Consider the following 10759-nt stretch of genomic DNA (forward strand, 5'->3'; position numbering starts at 1 on the left):
GAGGCCCCAGGCTACCCTGTCGGGGATTCTATTACTCTGGTGTGTGTGCGGTGCTGGGGGCGGAACCCGGCCCTGTCTGGGGATGCGATTCTTATTCCCTTGGCAGGAAGAGCCTGGGCGTGGGGAGCTGAGGTCAGTTGCCCTTCATCCCTGGGCGGTGCAGACTGAAGGAAGCTGTATTGGGAAGGACCTCCGTGATCACCAGCAGAGCGATGGCCACAGAAAACGTTCAGGTTGGTTCTGGTTTCGGCGGACGTTTCGAACTCATCCCAGGGAGACTCGAGGAAGGCACAGGCTCAGGCCTGTTCCCGAGAGTTCTGGGGCTGTGTGCTGTTTGGGGTTCAACTTGGGGGAAGGGAAGGAGGTGGCAGCTGGCCAGCTGGTCCTGAGACGCGGCCCTGGGGGGCGCCTGGGCCAGCTTCTCTTCCAGTGGCCTCCTGCACCGTGGTCGGTGGGGTGGCTGGAGTCAAGCTGCGCCAGGTCTACCGTGTTTGCCTGAGGCAGGTCCTGCAGGAGCCCAGGAACAGGACAAAGGTGCCCCCAACCCCGCTGGAAGAACAGGCTGGCTGCGTGGAGTACTGGAGCCGCCAGGGGTGGAGCGCCAGCACTCCCTGAGTTGGGGTGGGCTCTTGGTGGGAGTGGTCTGGCTGGACTGCAGGGCCTTCTAGAAGTTTCTGGGTGGGGCCTGAGTTTGCGGTGCAGACTTTCCTTTCTTTTGTCCTCACTTTGTGAATGAGGTAAGACGCTCTGCCGTCCTCAATGTCTTTCTACTCCTCCCGAGAATCAGTAGGACTTTGTCTGAAACAGGTGATGGGAACCTCAACCCAAATGGACCCAGCAAAGCTGTGTGGCTCATGCAACTCAGACGCCAGAGGCGGCCTTCAGGCATGGCTGGATCGGGACTCCAGCAATGTTGCCAGGAATCTCTCCTCATCTCTCTGCTCTACTTTGCTCCTGGTTGGCTTCATTCTCAGGCAACCTCTCTCCTGTGATGGCCTCTGATAGGTCCAGGAGGCTGGAAGAGAAGGCCTCTCTCCCCAGTTCCGACCACTGTCCTAGGTGGAGGCCTCATTGGCTTGACACCCAAGCCTGGGGCACGCTCTCCCTGTGCAGCTGGAGCGGGCGGAGTAGATGTCATTCTCCAAAGGCAGGTTGGGGAGAATGGAGGCAGGGCAAGATCAGCAGGGGCCTGCAACACTGCGCACGGTGACAAAGGGCTGTGTGTCATTGCAAGAGATAGTGGTGCCCATTTTGCAGCTGAAGAAATTGGCCAGGAGAGTGAAAGTGATTTTCCTAGGAGGGCCGGAGACCCAGCAGTCGGCTGAATTGTCCCCGGTCTCTCTCGAGGCTACGGCCGGTGTCGTCCTGAACGCAGATCTTCCCCTGGCCTCCCCCTTGCCCTCGGGTGGGCTGACTCCTCCCAGGACGCCTGGGCCGTGGGCTCTGGCTCTCGCCTCCTGTGACCCCATTTCCCTCCTGTCTTCCCTGCTGCTTGTCAGGGATGGCACCCGGGAACCCAGGGTCGCTCTGCTGAGCCACACCCCCAGCCCCTTTTATTTTATTTTGAGACAGGATCTAAGTTGCCCAGCCTGGCCTTGAACTTGTGATCTTCCAGCCTCAGCCTCTCCAGTCACCGGGACTACTGGCGTGCGCCACTGCCCCGGGCCCTTTGCGTCTGTTTTAAAGTGTCATGCTGACCACTGTGGGGGCAGCAGACTGAAGGTGTTGGGGTGCAGCAGGGACAGCAGCAGAGGTGACTGCCAAGGAAGGGTGGCCGCTGGCCCAGGGTGGTGGCAGCGGGTCACGATAATGGGCATGGTGATTCCTCTGCTGGCGTCCTCCCCCACCCCAGCCCACCCTTCCTGGTCTTTCACGTCTGCACAGAGGCCAGCTGTCCCCCGAAGCCATCCCGACGGCCTCTCATGTCCCAGGCCCTTCCTCACATGGCTCGACTCCCTGAGGTCAGTGTCACTATTGCCATTTTGCAGAAGGGGAAACAGGTGGGGGCTCCACACTGGTGCAGATGCATGGCTAAGGAGCAGCAGAACCGGGCCCCAGCCCGACCCGGACCACCCGGCCGCCCCGTCTCTGTCATTCCAGGACGGCGCTCGGCACGGCCTCCGGGCCCCACCACTTGCCTGCCACCACCAACCCATTCCGCTCCTTACCTGGCGTCAGGTGACTCATCTCCTGGCCTGAAACGTGGGAGATCCTGGAGGGCAAGGCTCAGTCCTTCCTAGCTCTGTCTCAAAAAATATTCATTGTGTGCCTGGAGGGTCTGCTGTGGGGCACAGTCTCCCTCCATCCCCGGGAGATGGCCTTGGAGCCCCAGCACCCACTCTGCCAGCTTGGGCTGGGATGGGGATCCAGCGAGGGACGTGGGGGCCCAGAAGACATGGCCGGAGCCTGAGGCCAGGCGGCAGGGCTGGTTCTGCTACTGTCTGATCCTGTGAGGCGGATGGCTTCCTGGCCTCCCTGCCCCCCTCCAGGGTGAATAGTAAGGCAGTCCGCGGAGGGCCAGATGGCGAGGGGTGCGGCGCTGGGGAAGGGTCTGGCCTCGCCTGCTGCTGGGGGAGAGGGGCAGGGGCAGGAGCTGGTCACAGGCAGTGGTAGTCACAGGCAGACACAGGGATAAAGTGTGAGGGTGACTTCAGTAAGGGAGGGGTTGGCTGCCGCCCACGGCGTGCGCCTGTGTTCTGGGGCCGTCTTCCCTCACCACGTTTAATGGTGCGCGTAGGGACTGATGGGTCCAGACTTGCTGAGGAGACTGGGTCTCAGAGGTGCAGTAACCTCACCAAGATGGCCCCGCTGTGGGTCTAGAACAGGCCCAGCCTCCCCTACTGCTTGAGGCTGCTCCAAAAGAAGCACCGGGCTGTTGGGAGAGGAGAGGCTGCGAGTTGCCCAGGCCCTGAGGCAGAGGCGGGGAGGGGGCCGGGCTGCCTGGTGGGTCCTCCTCTAGGCCACAGGCCTGGGTCAGGCCAGGTCTGATTCAGTTCAGTCACTCACAATGGGAAAGGCTTCTGTTTTAAAAATCTTCCAAAGGAATCACCCAGCTCTTGTGAGCTGAGTATGGGTTCTCCTCCTCCGAGCCTCCTCTGGCTGACCCAGGAAGTAGGAGACTTTTAAGCTGACCCAGTGAAGTAACTTTACTCAGCCATTTCTCCACTCATCACACCACCACTCGGCACCTCTTCTCTCCTTCCCTCCCATCTGCTCATTTATCTTTCACCCGTCCATCTCTCCAGCCATTTCCCCTCTTCCTTCCATCCCTCCACCCATCCACCCATTTCCTTTGTCCAATCAGCTGTCATCCATCTGTCACCTCTCCATCCTTCCTTGGCTTTCATCATCTCGTCATCATTCAGTCTCCTACTCGTTTGTCTCCCTGTCTCCCCTTATCCTCTATCCTCCCATTTATCCATCCATCATCACCCATTCTTCCTTCCTTTTGTTCTTCTATCTTTTCAGCCAACCACCCATCCACCCATCCATCCACTCAGCCAGCCAGCCACCCATCCATCTGCCCATCCACCCACCCATCCATCCTTCTACCATCCATCCATTCATTCATCTATCCAACCAGCCATCTACCCATCCACCCACCCATTCACACATCCACCCATCCATCCATTCATCCTTCCATCATCCATCCACCCACCCACCCATCCACTCATCCACCCACCCACCCATCCACTCATCCACCCATCCACCCATCCACCCATCCACCCATCCACTCATCCACCCATCCACCCATCCATCCACCCCCAATCCCCCACCCTTCACCCATTCACCCATCCATCTACCTGTCCATCTACCCATCTACCCACCCATTCACACATCCACCCATCCATCCATCCATCCACCCACCCACCCATCCATTCACCCCCTCACCTATTCACCCATCCATCTACCCACCCACCCATTCACCCATCCATCCATCCATCCATCCATCCATCCATCCACCCCCAAACCCCCACCCTTCACCCATTCACCCATCCATCTACCTGTCCATCTACCCATCCACCCACCCATTCACACATCCACCCATCCATCCATCCATCCACCCACCCACCCACCCATCCATTCACCCCCTCACCCATTCACCCATCCATCCACCCACCTACCCATTCACCCATCCATCCATCCATCCATCTATCCATCCATCTATCCACCCACACACCCATCCATCTATCCATCCATCTGTCTATCCATCCATCTCTTCATCCTTCCACCCATCCATTCACCCATCCACCCATCCATCCACCCATCCATCCACCCATCCATCCAACCAGTCATCCACCCACCCAGCCAGTCGGCTACCCATCCATCTATCCATCCATCCACCCAGCCATCTATCTATCCAGCCAGCCAGCCAGCCAGCCATTCAGCCATCCACCCAGCCACCCATCTACCTGTCCATCCATCCATCCATCCATTCATCTATCCCTCTACCCATCTATCCATCCACCCAGCCATCTAGTCATTGACTCCTTTATCTCCTCTTTCTTAACCAGTCACCTGTCATTCACCACAACACTCATTCAAAAAACATCTTTTTGAGACTCACTTTGCACCAGGCCTGGAGTCTCAGGATAAATTTGCTCCTGCTTCCAGCCCTGTGCTAAGGGCACCCAAGGGACCACCAGCTAGTTCCCAGATCTCATGGGCTCCTTAGGGACTCTGATCACGTAACTGACTCGGACACCAGGGATATGAAGCGCTGGTGTCCCGTGGGGCCACATCCTCTATCACCTGACTCTGTTTTCTCCTTGTGCACAGTCCCTGCTCTGATGGCCACGAGCAGCTCTGGGAAGATCAGGAGAGGCGAGGTATTCCCTGGGAGCAGGAGGCAGCAAGGTGAGTGGAGCCAGCAAACCCAAGCCAAACCAGAGTTGGTGAACATTTTTCCTTGAACTAAATTTCTGTTACTGTATGTCTCTCACTTTGATCACTCCACGCACCCCCATACATTTGCATGCTCACTAATGCTGATTTCAAATTCTGCATAATGGGTCTCTTCAGCTTCATTCATTCAACACTTATGAGTGCATTCTATGTGACGGGCACTGTGCTGGGCCTTTGTGCCACAGCGAGGAACAACAAAAAAGACAGAAATACCTCCATGGGGTGGACAGTCTCGTGGGGGAAGAGAGAATACACAGATAAATAATGGGTCAGATACTGTGAAGTGCTGTGGAGAAAAATAGAACAGGGAAGCGGATGTCTCACTGAGAAGATGACATTTGAATGAATATCTGGAGGAGGAACATGTCAGGAAGAGGGAACAGCTAGTGCAAAGGTCCTGAGGCAGGGCAGGCCTGGTGTGTTCGAGGATCAGCAGGAGGACCAGGACCGCTGGAGATCAGGGAGTGGGAGAGATAAGGTCAGAAAGGTAAGGAGTGTGTGTGTAGGGGCTGTAGGCTGTGGTGAGGCCTTGGGCAGTTCATGAGGTGGATCACAGCAGGGTTTTGAGCAGAGGAGGGGCAGGATCTGACTTAAGTTTTCACGGGATCCCTTTGGATGCTATTTGGAGAGCAAATTGCAGAGAGGAAGCTGGGGGTCAGGGAAGCCACGGAAGAGGCAGCTGCAGGGGTCTCGGTGAGGGTATGGGTGGCCCTGTTACCTGGTGAGGATGGATAGCAGCAGGGCGGAGGCAGATCAGCACGCTGCAGGGTACTGAGGGGAGGCCGGGTTGCCTGGCCCACCATCCTACTCAGTAAACACCAAGGGAAAGAGCAAGGTCTGAGCTAAGGCAGCAGCAACAGAGGTGCTGGTAGAACCATAGTGGACTTCTTTTTTTTTTAAATTAAAATATTTTTTATTTTTACAGACACATTCTGATTCACTGTACACAAATGGGGTACAACTTTTCATTTCTATGGTTATACACAATGTAGATTCACACCATTCATGTAATGATACATAGATATAGGGTAATACTGTCTGTTTCATTCTACTGTTTTTCCATCCCTACCCCCTCTCATCCCTTTTTCCTCTACACCATCCAAAGTTCCTTCATTCTTCTCTTCCTCCCATCACCCCCCTCGTTATATATTGTCATGCACTTATCAGAGAAAACATTCGACCTTTGTTTTTTTGGGCTTGGCTTATTTCACTTAGCATGATATTTTTCAACTTCATCCATTAACCTGCAGATTCCATAATTTTATTCTTCTTTATGGCTGAGTAATATTCCAGTGTGTATATATACCACAGTTTCTTTATCCATTTGTCAATTGAAGGGCATCTAGGTTGGTTCTACAATCACAATTCACAAGCTATTGTGAATTGAGCTGCTATGAACATTGATGTGGCTGCATCTCTGTAGTATGCTGATTTTAAGTCCTTTGGGTATAAACCGAGGAGTGGGATAGCTGGATCAAATGGTGAGTCCATTCCAAGCTTTCTGAGGAATCTCCATACTGCTTTCCAGAGTGCCTGCACCAATTTGCAACTCCACCAGCAATGTAAGAGTGTGCCTTTTCCCCCACATCCATGCCAACACTTATTATTACTTGTGTTCTTGATAATAGCCATTCTAATTGGAGTTAGATGAAACCCTAGGATGGTTTTAATTTGCATTTCTCTAATTACTAGGGATGATGAGCACTTTTTCATATATGTGTCGATCACCTGTGTGTCTTCTTCTGTGAAGTGTCTGCCCAGTTCCTTAGCCCACGTATTGATTTGGCTCTTTGTATCTTGGGTGTGAAGTCAAGTTCTTTACAAACTCTGGAGATGGGTGCTCTGTCTGCAGTGTGTGTGGAAGATTTTCTCAGTGGGCTTCTTTCGAGTGCATGGAAACTCGGCCCAGATGCCTCAGGTGAAAAGGTAGGTGCACGGGGTCCACGTGACACGGGTGTGACGCCTGGGCAGGGAGTTTGGAGTGGTGTGGCCTCGTGGCTGGAGCCCGGGTGCCCTCTGGTTCCCCTCCGAGGCTCTCCCTGCGGGGGGCATCCTGGGGACACCCGTGGAGCCGCAGGCCCTCGCTCAGTCTGCCAGCAGGGAGGCGCTGATTGGTCCTGCTGGCATCCGGCCCATCCCTGAGCCAATCGCCGTGGCCGGGAGGATGCGGGACCTCTGATTGGTCCACTCGGACCATCTGCCGCTCTAGTGACAGGCGTGGGCCCTCGCACCCTTGATTGTCCCGAGACCTCCCCAGCCGGGCCACGACTTCACCCGTAAGCCGCCCGAAGGGGAAGCGTGCCGGGAAGACCTTTCCAGTCATCGCACGCTTCTGGCAGACGGCAGGGTCGCCAGGCGTTATGGGGGCAGCTGGGAGAGGCCGGGACTGTCCTCGCGGAAGAGAACCCTCGGCTCCTCGGACCCAGAGGCTGCAGCCACCAGGGGGCAGCAGCGCCACACAGAGCCGCCTCGCGTCTGTGACAGGCTGAGGCCCTCCGGCAGGGGGCGCTATGCACTGCGGCTGAACTTGCAGCCAAAGTTGGGGAGAGGTAAAATTTGGGCAGACTGGGTCTTATTTCAGACACCTCGGAATTAGGAATTTCCCTTTTAAATAATCTCATGGCAAACCTTTATATAAAATAGGACCTTTCGTAAAATGCAGCCGAGTGTGTAAGGGTACTAAATGGCCTTTTGGATTCGGGAGTATGCACGGTGGGCCCTGTCCTTATCAGTTGTAGGAACTGTTGCTCAGATCCTTGATTTCCTAATCTGTAAACCAGGGCAATGCCTACCTCTCAGGGTTTCCTGGGGCCATTGGAGCAAATGATTTGTTCAAGAAGTTTTATTGAGTTGGGGGAGTTCTAGAAGTTGAGCACAGCAGTGAACAGAAACCTCTGCCCTGGTGGAATGGACATTCTAATTAGGGGACAAATGAGACACTGGATGTACAGTCTTTGGGAGAAAGTGCTCAGCACAGGGCCTGCCTGGCCCTCACGAAGCTCTCAACAATGTTAATAAAACCAGAGTGGAGTTTTTTGTTGTTTGCAACCCATTGATGTGAATTGAGTTACCTAAAAGGCTTCTGTAGGGGGAAAATTGTCCCAACCTGGACCTGCAGAGGGCCGGGTGCACAGTAGGTGCCCCATAAATGCTCACAGGTGCTTGGGGGTGGTGTCTCCTGTGTGGCTGGGCGTACTGTGTCCAGTTCCGGTCAGGGTCCATTCCAGAGAGCTGTGGGTGGGTGAGGGCACCCAGGCCCAGTGGACAAGATGTCTGACGCAGGGCCACACTGTGTATGAGGGGTGAACGGCCCGGCAGGGTGCCAGGCAGCAGCACTGTTACAGGGAGGGCAACACAGCCAGAGTGTGTGTGGGACTCAAGTGGGGTAAGTGTGGGCCTGGGGCTTCCCTGCTGCCCAGAAGGATGCCTAGACAGAGACGATGCTCTCTGGCAGGTCAGGGCCCAGCAGGGTCCTGGACCCAGTGTCCAAGATCACTAGTTAGGAATCAGGGTGCTGCTGTGTGACCTCGGCCAAATTTCATAACCTCTCTGAACCCCACGCGCCTCATCTGAAAACAGCCATTAAGAGTCCTTTTCCTGAGGCTGTGATGCGAGTTAATGAGACTGTGCAGTTGAGGACTGAGCACAGCTCCTGGAATCCACAAAGCTCCCTAGAAAAGAGCTGGCATCACCACCGGATCCAAATTTGATTACCCCCTAGATGGGGAAACCAACCTGGAGGCAGGGTGACTCAGTCAAGGTCACACAGCAGGATTTGGCCCAGATTTGGCTTACAGCGTCCCTGGAGATGATTATAAGAGCTCACGTTTTTTCAAGCGCTTTCTGTGGGCTGGAACTTGTTCTAAACGCTCCGCTCTGTTCATTCACTCAGTAAGTGTTTGCTGAGCACTTAATCCTGGGCACGTGCCAGGCACAGTCTGCCAGAGGAGACAGACCTTAGACCTTTGGTAAGTAGATCAATAACCTATCAGATGAGAGGGAAGTATCCGAGAAAGAAAGCAGAGCGAAGGCCAAGGCCTGGGTTGTTATTTTTAAAAGCCTGGTCAAGAAGGGCCACTGGAAGGAGGTGACGTTGGAGCAGAGGCCTGGAGGCAGGGAGGGAGGGAGCCAGCGGGTCTCTGGGAAAGGACCTTCCAGGCCCAGCAAGTGCACGGGCCCAAGGTGAATGTGGCCTGGCACATTTGAGGGTCCGGGGGCCCCTGGCAGGCGCAGAGTGGCAGAGAGCTGAGGCTGCTGTTGGGACATGGCGAGCCCGAGTGGACGCTTTTGGGACCTCTGCCTTCTGCATGCGGGGCCTGAGGCGCACAGGGTCACACGCCTGGCACGCGGCAGATATGGGATTTGGCCCTAAGACCCTCAGGCCCCAGGCCAGCTCTGCAGCTTGGTGGAGGCGGCTTCCCAGGGAATCCGCTGGTCCCGGACAGGGATGGTGACTCTGCCCGGTCCCTCTAGGCAGCGCTACCTTTGCCGGGGGTGCTCTTCTCCTTCGTTGGGAGCAACCCACTGGCTGCAGACCTGCGCAGGGCAGGCCGGGCCCGAGAGCGTGTACCCGGCTGATGTCTGGACAGGGCGCTTTGGGTCTGGCTGCAAATGTCACCTAGCTGTGTGACTCCAGGCCTCCAGGTCCCACATAGGACCGTGGGAGGGGTCCTGAGCCCTGTGCCCAGAGGCCCCTGCAGGTGCTGAATAGTGGGAACTTCTGTTGTCATGCCTGATCCATAGAATAGGGTCAGTGATACTTTGTGGAAATGGGAGGAAATGGGTGTGATAAACCTGGCATACAGTCGGTGCTCAATAAACAAATGCCGAGGGTATGATCACAGCGCAGAGGGCCTCACTGCCAGCCTCCCTGCAGCCTCACTCCCCCTGCCTGTCATAGGACTGAGATCCCACCCCTAGACACCCATCCGTTAGGACGGGTGGCCCCTTGGCAGAGCCCGGTTTACCTGTGCGTCTTTGGATAAGCCTTTTCAGCTCTAAGACTCTGATTCATCCCAAATTTCTGTTTTTGGATGCAATTCTGTGATGTGGTACTGGGCCCTGGGTGAGGCTGCGCTGAAGGTCACGGAGACCCGTCTCCACCAGGGATGGCGGGAACCGAGGGAGAGGCAGGGTTGGGCTGGGCACAGGAACAGGCGATGGGAGGTCTGGGGGGCCTGAGCTCCCCGGGAAGGGCCGGGCAAGGTGGGCAAGGCGGGCAGATCAGAGCGGGTGGCGCGGAGCCGGCGGGGATTCTTTGGTGGGCCGCTGGTGAGAGCGGGGCCAAGGGCGAGTCCCAGGGCCCGGCTGCCAGCTGCGCATCGCAGAGGGTTTGTTGAGCCCGAGAGGCGTCTCGGAGTTCGGGTCAGGCAGAGGGAACGGCCAGGAGCTGCCCCGCCAGGGCTTTCGGGAGCCTTCTCATTTAGGTCCGGCCTTTGTAACGAAGGCGGCAACAATAATTGGACCTCCAGTGCCCCATCTGCAGCGCCTGCTGCGGGGGTGCCACGCGTCGGAGCTACCACCGGGCGGCACGTGGGGCCCTCGCCCCAGGTTTCATCATTGTTATTCTGCCTTTCGTTATGAAGTTGTTTTTGGTGCTGGGGACGGAGCCCAGGGCCTCGGGCATACTGAGCTCGCCACTCCTGAGCTACACCCCGGACTTATTTTGCCTTTAAAATTTTTTTTTTAATTATAGCTACAGAAAATTGGTCAAAACGTACAGGGACAGGTTAGTGAATGCTTGGGGAGGAGACGCAGCTAGGCCGACACCACCCAGCCAGGGACAGCACGTCCTGGACCCCACGTCCCCCTAACCTCCTCCCTCTGCACGAGGGACTCCCGCTCCTGCTCTCGG

General features: G+C 56.0%; 1 pseudogene across 1 annotated transcript; it reads left to right on the top strand.

The window, feature by feature from the left end:
* Window positions 1–82: 82 nt before the first annotated feature.
* On the top strand, window positions 83–9517 carry LOC306655384 (annotated as a pseudogene). Its single transcript has 4 exons — window positions 83–119; window positions 206–632; window positions 7163–7454; window positions 8064–9517. The product of its transcript is annotated as an uncharacterized misc_RNA (transcript).
* The last annotated feature ends 1242 nt before the right edge of the window (window positions 9518–10759 follow it).

The sequence above is a fragment of the Sciurus vulgaris genome, assembly GCF_902686455.1.
Source record: "Sciurus vulgaris genome assembly, chromosome: 2".
Classification (NCBI taxonomy): Eukaryota; Metazoa; Chordata; class Mammalia; order Rodentia; family Sciuridae; genus Sciurus; species Sciurus vulgaris.